Raw genomic sequence first — 19104 nt, 5'->3', positions numbered from 1 at the left:
TTCGCCTGCACCGTCACAGTCACTCTCTCCGGCGCCGACTGCTGCGTCCGTGCCGGGACCTGTCCCTTCCCGCCACCTCCCCATCGTTCCCGTCCCTCATGTCACCACCCGCCCATCTGCCGCTGTCAAACGCCCTAGTGGCGCCTCCACTTCCTCTGCTCCTAAAAAGGCTCCACCCCGCCCCCCATCCCCACCCCAAAATGCCATGGACGTCTCCCCACCAGGCCCCGCTCCCTCCTCCTCCTCCTCCCCACCCGGTCTCTACAAATATCTCCTGTCCCATCCCGATCCTTCCTTCCTCGAGGCCCGGAATCTCTCCCTCCTCCTCCGCCAACATTTCCCTGGCGCCCCCATATCTCTCCTTACTCCCAGACGGGATTCTGTTCTTATCTCCTCCCCCAGCCCCACCCTCCATACTGACATCCTCTCCCGCCTCCCCATCACCCGTTTTGGTCCTCACGCCACCCTCACCCCTGCTCCCTCCCCATCTCCTACCCGCCAACCCCAACCCCCGCGTCGCCCGCCGACCCTCACCGCCGTGATCACTCGGCTTAGCCCGTCGATCACGGAGGAGGAGGTGCTGGCGGAGCTGAAGGCCCATCCCACCCTGGAGGTGCGGGCAGTCCGCCGCATTTTCAACGCGACCGGCCCCACCCGCCTTATGCGGGTTTTCTCTGAGGACGCCCCCTCCATTGACCGTCTCCTGAAGGAGGGTGCCCTCCTCTTCAATCAGCGGTTCAAAGTCGACCCCTCCCGTTCCCCCCCTCAATCCCTGCGCTGCCAGAGATGTCTGCGCTACAATGCACATCCAACAGCCGAGTGCCGCGAGGCCCCCACCTGCCCGCATTGTCGGCAAGCGCACTTCCTCCGGCAGTGCCCCAACCTCCAATCCCCTCCCTCCTGTAATACCTGCAGCCTCCCCCACCCCACCTACTCCCAAAAATGTAAAGCCCGACCTCCTCCTACCACTCCTGAACTCACCGTCCCTGTCCGTCCCCTGGACGCCCCCACCCCTCCTGGCAATTCCCTTCGTCCCCCCCCCACTGCTGAGGACATCATCAGGTTCCTCACCATTGTCCTCCAAAACGTCCATCCCTTTCAGCGCCCCCACACCTTACAACAGATCTCCCTCGCCGCCCGTTCCATATTCCACCTTAAAATGTACGCCACCTTTTCCAATAACCAGGCCCATTTCACCTTCTCCCGCCTTGACACCCTCGTATAAGTCCTTCCAATGGCGCGACAGCATCGTATCCTTTTCAACAATATCCGCTCCCTTCCCGCCAACAAGAACCTCTTCCTGCACACCCTTGCTACCCACCGTGTGGATGCCTTCCTCCTTAATGAAACCTTCCTCCAACCCCACCACTCCGTCCACACCTCCCCCTATCTCCTCCACCGCTCCGATAATCCCCTCCCAGTTGCGCGTGGCGGAGTTGCCATTGGCCACCACCGCCAGATCCCCGTTCGGCTCCAGCCTCTCCTTCCCGACCCCACCGAACACCTGATCCTTAGTCTCTTCTTCCCCGGCCTTACCATTACCTGTGCCACCATCTATGTCCGCCCCAACGCCCCTCTTCCTTTCGACTTCCTCTCCCACATCGACCGTACCTTCTCCTCCTATGTGATCGCCGCCGACCTCAACATCCATAGTCGCTCCGCTGCCCAGTTACGGCGGTGGCATCGGTTCCTCTCCTCCCTTCAAGGCGACCTCATCCCCATCCCCCAGCACACCCGTCCCGAATCCAACTCCACTCCCGATGTTATCCTCTCCTCCCCCAACCTCCTTGGTCGCATTACGGTGGATGTCCTGGAGCCTATTGGTAGCGACCATCTCCCTGTCCTCCTCACCGTGTCAGACGGCCGTCGCCCCCGCCCCGACCCTCGTCATGACCCTCCCCCTAAGTACATCCATGACTATTCCCGTGCCAACTGGAATGCCTACCGGGATACCCTCTCCACTCAGGTCGATAGCCACCCTCTCGCCTACCGCCGTCCCGATGATGTCACCCATGCCGCCTCCTTTCTCCAGCAGACCTTGTCTGAGGCCGTGGAGGCCCACGTCCCTACTGTTGCCGTCCACCCCCACCGTCCTACCTTACCACCACAGGCCGTCCTCCTCCTCCGTGAATCCCGTCGTCTCTACCGTGCCTTCCTCCGCACGCGTGACCCGGACACCCTACGACGCCACCGGCAACTACAGCGACACATTCGAAATTTGCTCGCGGCCAAGAAACGCCGGGACTGGCGACAGACATGCACCCGTTTAAATGCTACCCTCCCTATAAACTCGTCCAAGTTCTGGACCGCCTTCCGTCGCCTTACCGGAACTAAACCCTCCCCCTACTATCCTCTTCTCCACGATGATCACCCCTTCCCTGACGCCCTTAGTAAGGCCAATCACTTTGCCTCCTACCTGTCCGATGTGTTTTCCATCCCTGATGATCCCCAGTTCGATTACTCCCTCTTCCCAGATATCCGCGATCGAACTGACACCTCTGTCCCTCCCCTCGCTCCTGGTTTCCAGTACTTGGACAACATTCCACACACGGACCTTAATGCCCCCATCACCACACAGGATCTCATCGATACACTCCGCACCAAACGCAACACCGCTCCTGGTCACGATCGTGTTACCTACCGTCACCTTCGTGAAGCTCCTGTCTCTTTTCTCTCCACCCTGGCCAGGCTCTACAATGTAGTCCTGTCCACCGGTTACTACCCCGACCTGTGGAAAACCTCCCGTATCCTCATGTTCCTCAAACCTGGCAAACCGCCGTCCGCCGTCTCCTCCTACCGTCCCATCAGCCTTACCTCGGTCTTCAGCAAGGTCCTGGAATCTATCCTCACCCGCCGCATTCACCAGCATCTCCGCCAGCACCGCCTCCTCCCCGTTACCCAGTGTGGCTTTCGGCCGTCCTTCTCTTCCGACGATCTCCTCCTTCACCTCACTCATCTCCTTTCCGAACAGCTCAATTCCCGTCGCTCCGCAATCTTCCTCTCTCTTGACCTCGAACGCGCATATGACCGCGTATGGCATTCCGGTCTCCTCTTCAAGCTCCAAACCTTCGCCCTTCCCATTAACTACGTTCGTCTGATCGGTTCCTTTCTCTCCCGCCGTCCTTCCTATGTCACCATCCATAACACCGATTCCTACACCTTTTTCCCCTCCGCCGGTGTGCCCCAAGGCTCCGTCCTATCCCCCCTTCTGTACTTGTTGTACACGGCGGACATGCCGCCGCCGTCACCCCCTGTCCACCTTCTCCAGTTTGCCGATGACACCGCCTTCCTTGCCCTTGCCCCCACCCTGCGACGCTCCCAACGCCTTCTCCAATCCCATCTTGACCGGTTCACCGCTTGGTGCAACCAGTGGTTGCTCAAGGTCAATCCTTCCAAAACCCAGGCGATCATTGTAGGCAACACCACTCCCTCCTTCCGCCTCCTTGATTTCTATCTCACCGTTTATGGCCGTCCCATCGCTCTCACCCCCACCCTTAAGTACCTTGGCGTCACCCTCGACCGTCGCCTCTCCTGGACTCCCCATCTCCAGACAATCCAAGCCAAGGCACGTTCCCGACTCCGTCTCCTCAAGCTCCTTTCAGGCCGAACGTGGGGTTTGGACCCCTCCACCATCCTCCACACCTATAAGTCCCTCATCCGCCCTATCCTCTGTTACGCCCATCCAGCCTGGATCTCCGCCCCCCCTTCCTTTTATAAATCCCTCCAAATCCTTGAACGCCATGCTCTCCGCCTTGCCTATCGCATCCGTCTCCCTTCCCCCACGCGGATCCTGTATGACCTTATCCCCTTCCCCCACCTCCTCCTCTTCCTCGAAAGGCTACGAATCCTCTACACCTCCCGTAAACTCGATCCTCCTCACCCGCTCGTCTCCCCGATCCTCTCCCACCCCCGCCCGCTGCCGCGCCTGTACTCCCATGTCCCACCCGGTCTCCATCTCTCCACCCTCCTTACCCTCTCCCAAGGTGGTTTCCGCCAGCTCCCTCTCCCTGATGATGTCCTCGTCCCCTCCATCTACCCCTCCTATCAACTTTGACCCTGCCCCCCCTCCCTCCTGGTGTCCTTTCCCTGCGGCACCCTCCCTCCTTTCTCTTCCCTTCCCTTCTCTCTCCTTTTCCCCCATCCCCTCCCTCCACCCCTCTTCTTCCGGGCTTCCCCTCCCCCTTCCTCTCTCCCCCCTCTTTCCCCAGCCCGTGGCGTCCCTGCTCTCCCCTCTCACTTTCCCTCTCCCCCTCCTCCTCCTCCTCCTCCTCCTCCTCTCTTGGCAGGTCCCCGGACTCGCACACGCATCGTGAACTTTCGCGCGCCGGAGATCATCGCCCTCGGATTAGTGTCTGTGCCGTCGTGTCTGTGCCTCAGTGTTTTTCGCCGTCCACGCTCCTTCGTTCACGTGTGTCATCTGCCTCGTCAGTGTTTGTGCCCAGTGCCGACGGTTTTTCTTGTTTGTTTCGTCAAGTGTGAACGGCTTCATGTTTTTTAACTATTGTATCTCCTGTTTTTTAACCGCCATTCTGTTACTTGTCTGTCTCCCTTTCTTTTTTCTTGTACTGCTTATGGCTGAAGAGCGGAGTACACTGTTCCGCTGCCAGCCCACCTTGTATGGGGTGTCCAAATTACAATAAAGAAAAAAAAAAAAAAAAAAACGAGGAGAAGCATACTTACCTGGCGTAGAGGATACCGTGATCATGAAGGCGGTTTCTCCGGGGTGAGGCTTGTCCATTGCACTTCGGTCGAGCTGACCCCCCGCGATTACTCCAAATGCGAGTAACTCGGGCGCATAATTTTTGGTAGTCGGGACTGCGTTCGCGCTGTCCCGGTGCTAATCTCCATTACAATCAAAGCATCTCCTCGTGTTGGACGATAACTACTGTACTGTGAGTGATTTACCAGCTTCTCGTAACCGATGATGCCTCCACTAGAAGCGACAAAATACACTAGGAAACGGCGTCGAAAGCTAGAGCCAGCGCACTGCTCTTCAACCGCGTGGCACGCGCGCTCGTAATAACAGCGGAAGCCGCGAGATGGCTCAGGCCACCTAACTTGGCTACGATTTCCGTATTAACGGTCGAACGGCCCCTTTTAGCATTCTCTGTCCATAAACGGATTGCGCGCCAAACGTTATTCGGCGGCGCGGCATTCCCTGCAAGCACAGTGACTGCTGTGGCGCGAGCGGGCGTACAGGGGCCATCGGCCAGCCGAACGCTTTGGTGCCTGTGGCATGGTACATGAGGGGCCGGAAGCAAGCGTCTAGCGTAGCGTCTCGGGACTTGCAGACTTGCGGCACTTGAGGAGCTTGTGGGGATGTGAATCGAAGGAAGTAACATGACGAGCTGCACCGAAAACGAGAAACATAGATTCTAGCCAACAGCGCCCTGTGCTCCCAGGCGAGGCGGCCACCCATCCAAGCCCAACGTCGGTGATCGGACGAGAACCGGCGTATTTGCACCCTTTTCTTACCCCGTTGCCGTTGGCGAGTGAATGCTGCAACGTGTGCTGGCAAGTCAGCTTCGGATCCTCACTTAACTTCCACACACAGTGAATATCTTCCTGGCCACGACAGTTTCCCGCCGCAGTTGGCGTCTACCTGCTCCAAGGAATGGCCTTTCGTCGCAGTGGTTGTGTTTCATCTGACAACTTTGCAGGCAACCTAAAATAACGCTTGGAAATGAGCAATTTTTAAAGCACGAGGAGGACTGAAAACGACCGCATGAAATTATTAAGCTCGGTTTCGATTGCAACAATTCCAATGAAATACTCACGTACACTAATTGCAGAGATAGGTAGGAATAAATAAATAAATTCGTTGTTGAATCTCTACATTCGGAGAAAAAAAAAATTACACTGTATTGTTTAATATCATTTCTTTACACTTCAGAACTGTTACTACTTCAAAAACAAGCAATTTAATTTATCCTTACTTACTCCATGTCCAAGCAAAGAGGCAGAGAGGGGTGAATGTAATGCCTGCAGCAGTTTCAAATGTATGCACATATAAAACTACTCATAGCGTCACCATAGTCATAAGACATTAATCATTTATGAAATGCCGCAAAATTAATCTGCAGCAAGCTGTGTTGCCATTAGATGGCAATGGCATTGTTTTGACAGTGCTACCTAGTAGTGGTGCAGCCTAAACGAATTAATTACTTCCCCTAAACTTTTCCATCTAGCTTAAATAATGAAGCATTATACTTTCATATGCGTGAAGGAAATATCTCCACATTCTGAATTAAAGAGAACACAAATTTCGTCCGAGCTTTCCAGATCGTGCTCGAGATGAACAGAAAAAAGAAGTGTTACCTTACCTTCACGTGTCTTCTGTTCCATCAGCGTCCAATGGGGTAAGTTGCAGTTTTTGCTGATTATTGCCTGATGACGTGATGTTTGTCCCTCGTGTACAACACCCACGAGTGCATACAGCTTCCTTAGAACATCTGATAGTCTGAGCTTGGTCCTTCGGTTGCTCAGCGACAGACAAGGGCGATTGACAATGCTGCCGTATTTCCTAGCACTATGGGCTCCCACGGAGGGAGCAAAGGTAAGAGAAATAATTGATTTTGTGGCTTGCACTGTGGCTGGAAGATACAGTCATTCAGCAAATCTCATTTGCCGTTTTGACACCGGCCGAGAAAGAGGGCGACTTTCAGGCGGAGAGGGTGGCTCGAAGGCGGTAACCCCGACATGGCCCGCCATCTCCCGGAGGGTGCAGTAACTTAACCCCAGCAACGGCCGGCGCCGCGAGTGGCGATGTCTTCCGCACGAAAACTGCATCGCTTTCTGCAGAAGGCCGTTATTGTGCCTGTCTGCTTGCTAACACGACGGCCAACAGCGCGTTTCTAAGGAAGCAAGTACATTCACGGCACCATGCTCTTCGCCGAATGCGACAACGTCAAGAGTTCTCGTTCCACTACGATAGCGCGACGCATTACAAATATTCGCCTGAGGCCGAGGAGAAGCATACTTACCTGGCGTAGAGGATACCGTGATCATGAAGGCGGTTCCTCCGGGGTGAGGCTTGTCCATTGCACTTCGGTCGAGCTGACCCCCGCGATTACTCCAAATGCGAGTAACTCGGGCGCATAATTTTTGGTAGTCGGGACTGCGTTCGCGCTGTCCCGGTGCTAATCTCCATTACAATCAAAGCATCTCCTCGTGTTGGACGATAACTACTGTACTGTGAGTGATTTACCAGCTTCTCGTAACCGATGATGCCTCCACTAGAAGCGACAAAATACACTAGGAAACGGCGTCGAAAGCTAGAGCCAGCGCACTGCTCTTCAACCGCGTGGCACGCGCGCTCGTAATAACAGCGGAAGCCGCGAGATGGCTCAGGCCACCTAACTTGGCTACGATTTCCGTATTAACGGTCGAACGGCCCCTTTTAGCATTCTCTGTCCATAAACGGATTGCGCGCCAAACGTTATTCGGCGGCGCGGCATTCCCTGCAAGCACAGTGACTGCTGTGGCGCGAGCGGGCGTACAGGGGCCATCGGCCAGCCGAACGCTTTGGTGCCTGTGGCATGGTACATGAGGGGCCGGAAGCAAGCGTCTAGCGTAGCGTCTCGGGACTTGCAGACTTGCGGCACTTGAGGAGCTTGTGGGGATGTGAATCGAAGGAAGTAACATGACGAGCTGCACCGAAAACGAGAAACATAGATTCTAGCCAACAGCGCCCTGTGCTCCCAGGCGAGGCGGCCACCCATCCAAGCCCAACGTCGGTGATCGGACGAGAACCGGCGTATTTGCACCCTTTTCTTACCCCGTTGCCGTTGGCGAGTGAATGCTGCAACGTGTGCTGGCAAGTCAGCTTCGGATCCTCACTTAACTTCCACACACAGTGAATATCTTCCTGGCCACGACAGTTTCCCGCCGCAGTTGGCGTCTACCTGCTCCAAGGAATGGCCTTTCGTCGCAGTGGTTGTGTTTCATCTGACAACTTTGCAGGCAACCTAAAATAACGCTTGGAAATGAGCAATTTTTAAAGCACGAGGAGGACTGAAAACGACCGCATGAAATTATTAAGCTCGGTTTCGATTGCAACAATTCCAATGAAATACTCACGTACACTAATTGCAGAGATAGGTAGGAATAAATAAATAAATTCGTTGTTGAATCTCTACATTCGGAGAAAAAAAAATTACACTGTATTGTTTAATATCATTTCTTTACACTTCAGAACTGTTACTACTTCAAAAACAAGCAATTTAATTTATCCTTACTTACTCCATGTCCAAGCAAAGAGGCAGAGAGGGGTGAATGTAATGCCTGCAGCAGTTTCAAATGTATGCACATATAAAACTACTCATAGCGTCACCATAGTCATAAGACATTAATCATTTATGAAATGCCGCAAAATTAATCTGCAGCAAGCTGTGTTGCCATTAGATGGCAATGGCATTGTTTTGACAGTGCTACCTAGTAGTGGTGCAGCCTAAACGAATTAATTACTTCCCCTAAACTTTTCCATCTAGCTTAAATAATGAAGCATTATACTTTCATATGCGTGAAGGAAATATCTCCACATTCTGAATTAAAGAGAACACAAATTTCGTCCGAGCTTTCCAGATCGTGCTCGAGATGAACAGAAAAAAGAAGTGTTACCTTACCTTCACGTGTCTTCTGTTCCATCAGCGTCCAATGGGGTAAGTTGCAGTTTTTGCTGATTATTGCCTGATGACGTGATGTTTGTCCCTCGTGTACAACACCCACGAGTGCATACAGCTTCCTTAGAACATCTGATAGTCTGAGCTTGGTCCTTCGGTTGCTCAGCGACAGACAAGGGCGATTGACAATGCTGCCGTATTTCCTAGCACTATGGGCTCCCACGGAGGGAGCAAAGGTAAGAGAAATAATTGATTTTGTGGCTTGCACTGTGGCTGGAAGATACAGTCATTCAGCAAATCTCATTTGCCGTTTTGACACCGGCCGAGAAAGAGGGCGACTTTCAGGCGGAGAGGGTGGCTCGAAGGCGGTAACCCCGACATGGCCCGCCATCTCCCGGAGGGTGCAGTAACTTAACCCCAGCAACGGCCGGCGCCGCGAGTCGCGATGTCTTCCGCACGAAAACTGCATCGCTTTCTGCAGAAGGCCGTTATTGTGCCTGTCTGCTTGCTAACACGACGGCCAACAGCGCGTTTCTAAGGAAGCAAGTACATTCACGGCACCATGCTCTTCGCCGAATGCGACAACGTCAAGAGTTCTCGTTCCACTACGATAGCGCGACGCATTACAAATATTCGCCTGAGGCCGAGGAGAAGCATACTTACCTGGCGTAGAGGATACCGTGATCATGAAGGCGGTTCCTCCGGGGTGAGGCTTGTCCATTGCACTTCGGTCGAGCTGACCCCCCGCGATTACTCCAAATGCGAGTAACTCGGGCGCATAATTTTTGGTAGTCGGGACTGCGTTCGCGCTGTCCCGGTGCTAATCTCCATTACAATCAAAGCATCTCCTCGTGTTGGACGATAACTACTGTACTGTGAGTGATTTACCAGCTTCTCGTAACCGATGATGCCTCCACTAGAAGCGACAAAATACACTAGGAAACGGCGTCGAAAGCTAGAGCCAGCGCACTGCTCTTCAACCGCGTGGCACGCGCGCTCGTAATAACAGCGGAAGCCGCGAGATGGCTCAGGCCACCTAACTTGGCTACGATTTCCGTATTAACGGTCGAACGGCCCCTTTTAGCATTCTCTGTCCATAAACGGATTGCGCGCCAAACGTTATTCGGCGGCGCGGCATTCCCTGCAAGCACAGTGACTGCTGTGGCGCGAGCGGGCGTACAGGGGCCATCGGCCAGCCGAACGCTTTGGTGCCTGTGGCATGGTACATGAGGGGCCGGAAGCAAGCGTCTAGCGTAGCGTCTCGGGACTTGCAGACTTGCGGCACTTGAGGAGCTTGTGGGGATGTGAATCGAAGGAAGTAACATGACGAGCTGCACCGAAAACGAGAAACATAGATTCTAGCCAACAGCGCCCTGTGCTCCCAGGCGAGGCGGCCACCCATCCAAGCCCAACGTCGGTGATCGGACGAGAACCGGCGTATTTGCACCCTTTTCTTACCCCGTTGCCGTTGGCGAGTGAATGCTGCAACGTGTGCTGGCAAGTCAGCTTCGGATCCTCACTTAACTTCCACACACAGTGAATATCTTCCTGGCCACGACAGTTTCCCGCCGCAGTTGGCGTCTACCTGCTCCAAGGAATGGCCTTTCGTCGCAGTGGTTGTGTTTCATCTGACAACTTTGCAGGCAACCTAAAATAACGCTTGGAAATGAGCAATTTTTAAAGCACGAGGAGGACTGAAAACGACCGCATGAAATTATTAAGCTCGGTTTCGATTGCAACAATTCCAATGAAATACTCACGTACACTAATTGCAGAGATAGGTAGGAATAAATAAATAAATTCGTTGTTGAATCTCTACATTCGGAGAAAAAAAAATTACACTGTATTGTTTAATATCATTTCTTTACACTTCAGAACTGTTACTACTTCAAAAACAAGCAATTTAATTTATCCTTACTTACTCCATGTCCAAGCAAAGAGGCAGAGAGGGGTGAATGTAATGCCTGCAGCAGTTTCAAATGTATGCACATATAAAACTACTCATAGCGTCACCATAGTCATAAGACATTAATCATTTATGAAATGCCGCAAAATTAATCTGCAGCAAGCTGTGTTGCCATTAGATGGCAATGGCATTGTTTTGACAGTGCTACCTAGTAGTGGTGCAGCCTAAACGAATTAATTACTTCCCCTAAACTTTTCCATCTAGCTTAAATAATGAAGCATTATACTTTCATATGCGTGAAGGAAATATCTCCACATTCTGAATTAAAGAGAACACAAATTTCGTCCGAGCTTTCCAGATCGTGCTCGAGATGAACAGAAAAAAGAAGTGTTACCTTACCTTCACGTGTCTTCTGTTCCATCAGCGTCCAATGGGGTAAGTTGCAGTTTTTGCTGATTATTGCCTGATGACGTGATGTTTGTCCCTCGTGTACAACACCCACGAGTGCATACAGCTTCCTTAGAACATCTGATAGTCTGAGCTTGGTCCTTCGGTTGCTCAGCGACAGACAAGGGCGATTGACAATGCTGCCGTATTTCCTAGCACTATGGGCTCCCACGGAGGGAGCAAAGGTAAGAGAAATAATTGATTTTGTGGCTTGCACTGTGGCTGGAAGATACAGTCATTCAGCAAATCTCATTTGCCGTTTTGACACCGGCCGAGAAAGAGGGCGACTTTCAGGCGGAGAGGGTGGCTCGAAGGCGGTAACCCCGACATGGCCCGCCATCTCCCGGAGGGTGCAGTAACTTAACCCCAGCAACGGCCGGCGCCGCGAGTCGCGATGTCTTCCGCACGAAAACTGCATCGCTTTCTGCAGAAGGCCGTTATTGTGCCTGTCTGCTTGCTAACACGACGGCCAACAGCGCGTTTCTAAGGAAGCAAGTACATTCACGGCACCATGCTCTTCGCCGAATGCGACAACGTCAAGAGTTCTCGTTCCACTACGATAGCGCGACGCATTACAAATATTCGCCTGAGGCCGAGGAGAAGCATACTTACCTGCCGTAGAGGATACCGTGATCATGAAGGCGGTTCCTCCGGGGTGAGGCTTGTCCATTGCACTTCGGTCGAGCTGACCCCCCGCGATTACTCCAAATGCGAGTAACTCGGGCGCATAATTTTTGGTAGTCGGGACTGCGTTCGCGCTGTCCCGGTGCTAATCTCCATTACAATCAAAGCATCTCCTCGTGTTGGACGATAACTACTGTACTGTGAGTGATTTACCAGCTTCTCGTAACCGATGATGCCTCCACTAGAAGCGACAAAATACACTAGGAAACGGCGTCGAAAGCTAGAGCCAGCGCACTGCTCTTCAACCGCGTGGCACGCGCGCTCGTAATAACAGCGGAAGCCGCGAGATGGCTCAGGCCACCTAACTTGGCTACGATTTCCGTATTAACGGTCGAACGGCCCCTTTTAGCATTCTCTGTCCATAAACGGATTGCGCGCCAAACGTTATTCGGCGGCGCGGCATTCCCTGCAAGCACAGTGACTGCTGTGGCGCGAGCGGGCGTACAGGGGCCATCGGCCAGCCGAACGCTTTGGTGCCTGTGGCATGGTACATGAGGGGCCGGAAGCAAGCGTCTAGCGTAGCGTCTCGGGACTTGCAGACTTGCGGCACTTGAGGAGCTTGTGGGGATGTGAATCGAAGGAAGTAACATGACGAGCTGCACCGAAAACGAGAAACATAGATTCTAGCCAACAGCGCCCTGTGCTCCCAGGCGAGGCGGCCACCCATCCAAGCCCAACGTCGGTGATCGGACGAGAACCGGCGTATTTGCACCCTTTTCTTACCCCGTTGCCGTTGGCGAGTGAATGCTGCAACGTGTGCTGGCAAGTCAGCTTCGGATCCTCACTTAACTTCCACACACAGTGAATATCTTCCTGGCCACGACAGTTTCCCGCCGCAGTTGGCGTCTACCTGCTCCAAGGAATGGCCTTTCGTCGCAGTGGTTGTGTTTCATCTGACAACTTTGCAGGCAACCTAAAATAACGCTTGGAAATGAGCAATTTTTAAAGCACGAGGAGGACTGAAAACGACCGCATGAAATTATTAAGCTCGGTTTCGATTGCAACAATTCCAATGAAATACTCACGTACACTAATTGCAGAGATAGGTAGGAATAAATAAATAAATTCGTTGTTGAATCTCTACATTCGGAGAAAAAAAAATTACACTGTATTGTTTAATATCATTTCTTTACACTTCAGAACTGTTACTACTTCAAAAACAAGCAATTTAATTTATCCTTACTTACTCCATGTCCAAGCAAAGAGGCAGAGAGGGGTGAATGTAATGCCTGCAGCAGTTTCAAATGTATGCACATATAAAACTACTCATAGCGTCACCATAGTCATAAGACATTAATCATTTATGAAATGCCGCAAAATTAATCTGCAGCAAGCTGTGTTGCCATTAGATGGCAATGGCATTGTTTTGACAGTGCTACCTAGTAGTGGTGCAGCCTAAACGAATTAATTACTTCCCCTAAACTTTTCCATCTAGCTTAAATAATGAAGCATTATACTTTCATATGCGTGAAGGAAATATCTCCACATTCTGAATTAAAGAGAACACAAATTTCGTCCGAGCTTTCCAGATCGTGCTCGAGATGAACAGAAAAAAGAAGTGTTACCTTACCTTCACGTGTCTTCTGTTCCATCAGCGTCCAATGGGGTAAGTTGCAGTTTTTGCTGATTATTGCCTGATGACGTGATGTTTGTCCCTCGTGTACAACACCCACGAGTGCATACAGCTTCCTTAGAACATCTGATAGTCTGAGCTTGGTCCTTCGGTTGCTCAGCGACAGACAAGGGCGATTGACAATGCTGCCGTATTTCCTAGCACTATGGGCTCCCACGGAGGGAGCAAAGGTAAGAGAAATAATTGATTTTGTGGCTTGCACTGTGGCTGGAAGATACAGTCATTCAGCAAATCTCATTTGCCGTTTTGACACCGGCCGAGAAAGAGGGCGACTTTCAGGCGGAGAGGGTGGCTCGAAGGCGGTAACCCCGACATGGCCCGCCATCTCCCGGAGGGTGCAGTAACTTAACCCCAGCAACGGCCGGCGCCGCGAGTCGCGATGTCTTCCGCACGAAAACTGCATTGCTTTCTGCAGAAGGCCGTTATTGTGCCTGTCTGCTTGCTAACACGACGGCCAACAGCGCGTTTCTAAGGAAGCAAGTACATTCACGGCACCATGCTCTTCGCCGAATGCGACAACGTCAAGAGTTCTCGTTCCACTACGATAGCGCGACGCATTACAAATATTCGCCTGAGGCCGAGGAGAAGCATACTTACCTGGCGTAGAGGATACCGTGATCATGAAGGCGGTTCCTCCGGGGTGAGGCTTGTCCATTGCACTTCGGTCGAGCTGACCCCCGCGATTACTCCAAATGCGAGTAACTCGGGCGCATAATTTTTGGTAGTCGGGACTGCGTTCGCGCTGTCCCGGTGCTAATCTCCATTACAATCAAAGCATCTCCTCGTGTTGGACGATAACTACTGTACTGTGAGTGATTTACCAGCTTCTCGTAACCGATGATGCCTCCACTAGAAGCGACAAAATACACTAGGAAACGGCGTCGAAAGCTAGAGCCAGCGCACTGCTCTTCAACCGCGTGGCACGCGCGCTCGTAATAACAGCGGAAGCCGCGAGATGGCTCAGGCCACCTAACTTGGCTACGATTTCCGTATTAACGGTCGAACGGCCCCTTTTAGCATTCTCTGTCCATAAACGGATTGCGCGCCAAACGTTATTCGGCGGCGCGGCATTCCCTGCAAGCACAGTGACTGCTGTGGCGCGAGCGGGCGTACAGGGGCCATCGGCCAGCCGAACGCTTTGGTGCCTGTGGCATGGTACATGAGGGGCCGGAAGCAAGCGTCTAGCGTAGCGTCTCGGGACTTGCAGACTTGCGGCACTTGAGGAGCTTGTGGGGATGTGAATCGAAGGAAGTAACATGACGAGCTGCACCGAAAACGAGAAACATAGATTCTAGCCAACAGCGCCCTGTGCTCCCAGGCGAGGCGGCCACCCATCCAAGCCCAACGTCGGTGATCGGACGAGAACCGGCGTATTTGCACCCTTTTCTTACCCCGTTGCCGTTGGCGAGTGAATGCTGCAACGTGTGCTGGCAAGTCAGCTTCGGATCCTCACTTAACTTCCACACACAGTGAATATCTTCCTGGCCACGACAGTTTCCCGCCGCAGTTGGCGTCTACCTGCTCCAAGGAATGGCCTTTCGTCGCAGTGGTTGTGTTTCATCTGACAACTTTGCAGGCAACCTAAAATAACGCTTGGAAATGAGCAATTTTTAAAGCACGAGGAGGACTGAAAACGACCGCATGAAATTATTAAGCTCGGTTTCGATTGCAACAATTCCAATGAAATACTCACGTACACTAATTGCAGAGATAGGTAGGAATAAATAAATAAATTCGTTGTTGAATCTCTACATTCGGAGAAAAAAAAAATTACACTGTATTGTTTAATATCATTTCTTTACACTTCAGAACTGTTACTACTTCAAAAACAAGCAATTTAATTTATCCTTACTTACTCCATGTCCAAGCAAAGAGGCAGAGAGGGGTGAATGTAATGCCTGCAGCAGTTTCAAATGTATGCACATATAAAACTACTCATAGCGTCACCATAGTCATAAGACATTAATCATTTATGAAATGCCGCAAAATTAATCTGCAGCAAGCTGTGTTGCCATTAGATGGCAATGGCATTGTTTTGACAGTGCTACCTAGTAGTGGTGCAGCCTAAACGAATTAATTACTTCCCCTAAACTTTTCCATCTAGCTTAAATAATGAAGCATTATACTTTCATATGCGTGAAGGAAATATCTCCACATTCTGAATTAAAGAGAACACAAATTTCGTCCGAGCTTTCCAGATCGTGCTCGAGATGAACAGAAAAAAGAAGTGTTACCTTACCTTCACGTGTCTTCTGTTCCATCAGCGTCCAATGGGGTAAGTTGCAGTTTTTGCTGATTATTGCCTGATGACGTGATGTTTGTCCCTCGTGTACAACACCCACGAGTGCATACAGCTTCCTTAGAACATCTGATAGTCTGAGCTTGGTCCTTCGGTTGCTCAGCGACAGACAAGGGCGATTGACAATGCTGCCGTATTTCCTAGCACTATGGGCTCCCACGGAGGGAGCAAAGGTAAGAGAAATAATTGATTTTGTGGCTTGCACTGTGGCTGGAAGATACAGTCATTCAGCAAATCTCATTTGCCGTTTTGACACCGGCCGAGAAAGAGGGCGACTTTCAGGCGGAGAGGGTGGCTCGAAGGCGGTAACCCCGACATGGCCCGCCATCTCCCGGAGGGTGCAGTAACTTAACCCCAGCAACGGCCGGCGCCGCGAGTCGCGATGTCTTCCGCACGAAAACTGCATTGCTTTCTGCAGAAGGCCGTTATTGTGCCTGTCTGCTTGCTAACACGACGGCCAACAGCGCGTTTCTAAGGAAGCAAGTACATTCACGGCACCATGCTCTTCGCCGAATGCGACAACGTCAAGAGTTCTCGTTCCACTACGATAGCGCGACGCATTACAAATATTCGCCTGAGGCCGAGGAGAAGCATACTTACCTGGCGTAGAGGATACCGTGATCATGAAGGCGGTTCCTCCGGGGTGAGGCTTGTCCATTGCACTTCGGTCGAGCTGACCCCCGCGATTACTCCAAATGCGAGTAACTCGGGCGCATAATTTTTGGTAGTCGGGACTGCGTTCGCGCTGTCCCGGTGCTAATCTCCATTACAATCAAAGCATCTCCTCGTGTTGGACGATAACTACTGTACTGTGAGTGATTTACCAGCTTCTCGTAACCGATGATGCCTCCACTAGAAGCGACAAAATACACTAGGAAACGGCGTCGAAAGCTAGAGCCAGCGCACTGCTCTTCAACCGCGTGGCACGCGCGCTCGTAATAACAGCGGAAGCCGCGAGATGGCTCCAGGCCACCTAACTTGGCTACGATTTCCGTATTAACGGTCGAACGGCCCCTTTTAGCATTCTCTGTCCATAAACGGATTGCGCGCCAAACGTTATTCGGCGGGCGCGGCATTCCCTGCAAGCACAGTGACTGCTGTGGCGCGAGCGGGCGTACAGGGGCCATCGGCCAGCCGAACGCTTTGGTGCCTGTGGCATGGTACATGAGGGGGCCGGAAGCAAGCGTCTAGCGTAGCGTCTCGGGACTTGCAGACTTGCGGCACTTGAGGAGCTTGTGGGGATGTGAATCGAAGGAAGTAACATGACGAGCTGCACCGAAAACGAGAAACATAGATTCTAGCCAACAGCGCCCTGTGCTCCCAGGCGAGGCGGCCACCCATCCAAGCCCAACGTCGGTGATCGGACGAGAACCGGCGTATTTGCACCCTTTTCTTACCCCGTTGCCGTTGGCGAGTGAATGCTGCAACGTGTGCTGCAAGTCAGCTTCGGATCCTCACTTAACTTCCACACACAGTGAATATCTTCCTGGCCACGACAGTTTCCCCGCCGCAGTTGGCGTCTACCTGCTCCAAGGAATGGCCTTTCGTCGCAGTGGTTGTGTTTCATCTGACAACTTTGCAGGCAACCTAAAATAACCGCTTGGAAATGAGCAATTTTTAAAGCACGAGGAGGACTGAAAACGACCGCATGAAATTATTAAGCTCGGTTTCGATTGCAACAATTCCAATGAAATACTCACGTACACTAATTGCAGAGATAGGTAGGAATAAATAAAAAAATTCGTTGTTGAATCTCTACATTCGGAGAAAAAAAAAATTACACTGTATTGTTTAATATCATTTCTTTACACTTCAGAACTGTTACTACTTCAAAAACAAGCAATTTAATTTATCCTTACTTACTCCCATGTCCAAGCAAGAGGCAGAGAGGGGTGAATGTAATGCCTGCAGCAGTTTCAAATGTATGCACATATAAAACTACTCATAGCGTCACCATAGTCATAAGACATTAATCATTTATGAAATGCCGCAAAATTAATCTGCAGCAAGCTGTGTTGCCATTAGATGGCAATGGCATTGTTTTGACAGTGCTACCTAGTAGTGGTGCAGCCTAAAACGAATTAATTACTTCCCCTAAACTTTTCCATCTAGCTTAAATAATGAAGCATTATACTTTCATATGCGTGAAGGAAATATCTCCACATTCTGAATTAAAGAGAACACAAATTTCGTCCGAGCTTTCCAGATCGTGCTCGAGATGAACAGAAAAAAGAAGTGTTACCTTACCTTCACGTGTCTTCTGTTCCATCAGCGTCCAATGGGGTAAGTTGCAGTTTTTGCTGATTATTGCCTGATGACGTGATGTTTGTCCCTCGTGTACAACACCCACGAGTGCATACAGCTTCCTTAGAACATCTGATAGTCTGAGCTTGGTCCTTCGGTTGCTCAGCGACAGACAAGGGCGATTGACAATGCTGCCGTATTTCCTAGCACTATGGGCTCCCACGGAGGGAGCAAAGGTAAGAGAAATAATTGATTTTGTGGCTTGCACTGTGGCTGGAAGATACAGTCATTCAGCAAATCTCATTTGCCGTTTTGACACCGGCCGAGAAAGAGGGCGACTTTCAGGCGGAGAGGGTGGCTCGAAGGCGGTAACCCCGACATGGCCCGCCATCTCCCGGAGGGTGCAGTAACTTAACCCCAGCAACGGCCGGCGCCGCGAGTCGCGATGTCTTCCGCACGAAAACTGCATTGCTTTCTGCAGAAGGCCGTTATTGTGCCTGTCTGCTTGCTAACACGACGGCCAACAGCGCGTTTCTAAGGAAGCAAGGTACATTCACGGCACCATGCTCTTCGCCGAATGCGACAACGTCAAGAGTTCTCGTTCCACTACGATAGCGCGACGCATTACAAATATTCGCCTGAGGCCGAGGAGAAGCATACTTACCTGGCGTAGAGGATACCGTGATCATGAAGGGCGGTTCCTCCGGGGTGAGGCTTGTCCATTGCACTTCGGTCGAGCTGACCCCCGCGATTACTCCAAATGCGAGTAACTCGGGCGCATAATTTTTGGTAGTCGGGACTGCGTTCGCGCTGTCCCGGTGCTAATCTCCATTACAATCAAAGCATCTCCTCGTGTTGGACGATAACTACTGTACTGTGAGTGATTTACCAGCTTCTCGTAACGATGATGCCTCCACTAGAAGCGACAAAATACACTAGGAAACGGCGTCGAAAGCTAGAGCCAGCGCACTGCTCTTCAACCGCGTGGCACGCGCGCTCGTAATAACAGCGGAAGCCGCGAGATGGCTCAGGCCACCTAACTTGGCTACGAATTTCGTATTAACGGTCGAACGGCCCCTTTTAGCATTCTCTGTCCATAAACGGATTGCGCGCCAAACGTTATTCGGCGGCGCGGCATTCCCTGCAAGCACAGTGACTGCTGTGGCGCGAGCGGGCGTACAGGGGCCATCGGCCAGCCGAACGCTTTGGTGCCTGTGGCATGGTACATGAGGGGCCGGAAGCAAGCGTCTAGCGTAGCGTCTCGGGACTT

The 19104-nt window shown here is 51.8% G+C and overlaps 7 non-coding genes across 7 annotated transcripts; all 7 read left to right on the top strand.

The window, feature by feature from the left end:
* The first annotated feature begins 4672 nt into the window (after positions 1-4672).
* On the top strand, positions 4673-4835 carry LOC124593464. The gene has a single exon (XR_006978084.1). It is a non-coding gene; the product is annotated as a U1 spliceosomal RNA (small nuclear RNA).
* A 2140-nt stretch (positions 4836-6975) lies between these two features.
* Positions 6976-7137, top strand: LOC124593469. Its single transcript, XR_006978090.1, has one exon. It is a non-coding gene; the product is annotated as a U1 spliceosomal RNA (small nuclear RNA).
* A 2139-nt stretch (positions 7138-9276) lies between these two features.
* LOC124593463 lies at positions 9277-9439 on the top strand. The gene has a single exon (XR_006978083.1). It is a non-coding gene; the product is annotated as a U1 spliceosomal RNA (small nuclear RNA).
* Positions 9440-11578: 2139 nt separating this feature from the next.
* On the top strand, positions 11579-11741 carry LOC124593468. Its single transcript, XR_006978089.1, has one exon. It is a non-coding gene; the product is annotated as a U1 spliceosomal RNA (small nuclear RNA).
* A 2139-nt stretch (positions 11742-13880) lies between these two features.
* Positions 13881-14042, top strand: LOC124593465. The gene has a single exon (XR_006978085.1). It is a non-coding gene; the product is annotated as a U1 spliceosomal RNA (small nuclear RNA).
* A 2140-nt stretch (positions 14043-16182) lies between these two features.
* On the top strand, positions 16183-16344 carry LOC124593454. The gene has a single exon (XR_006978074.1). It is a non-coding gene; the product is annotated as a U1 spliceosomal RNA (small nuclear RNA).
* Positions 16345-18490: 2146 nt separating this feature from the next.
* Positions 18491-18653, top strand: LOC124593462. The gene has a single exon (XR_006978082.1). It is a non-coding gene; the product is annotated as a U1 spliceosomal RNA (small nuclear RNA).
* Positions 18654-19104: the final 451 nt, after the last annotated feature.

The sequence above is a fragment of the Schistocerca americana genome, unplaced genomic scaffold (genome assembly GCF_021461395.2).
Source record: "Schistocerca americana isolate TAMUIC-IGC-003095 unplaced genomic scaffold, iqSchAmer2.1 HiC_scaffold_981, whole genome shotgun sequence".
Lineage (NCBI taxonomy): Eukaryota > Metazoa > Arthropoda > Insecta > Orthoptera > Acrididae > Schistocerca > Schistocerca americana.
Note: the sequence above shows the minus strand (reverse complement) of the source record. Positions and strands in the feature narration are given on the sequence as shown.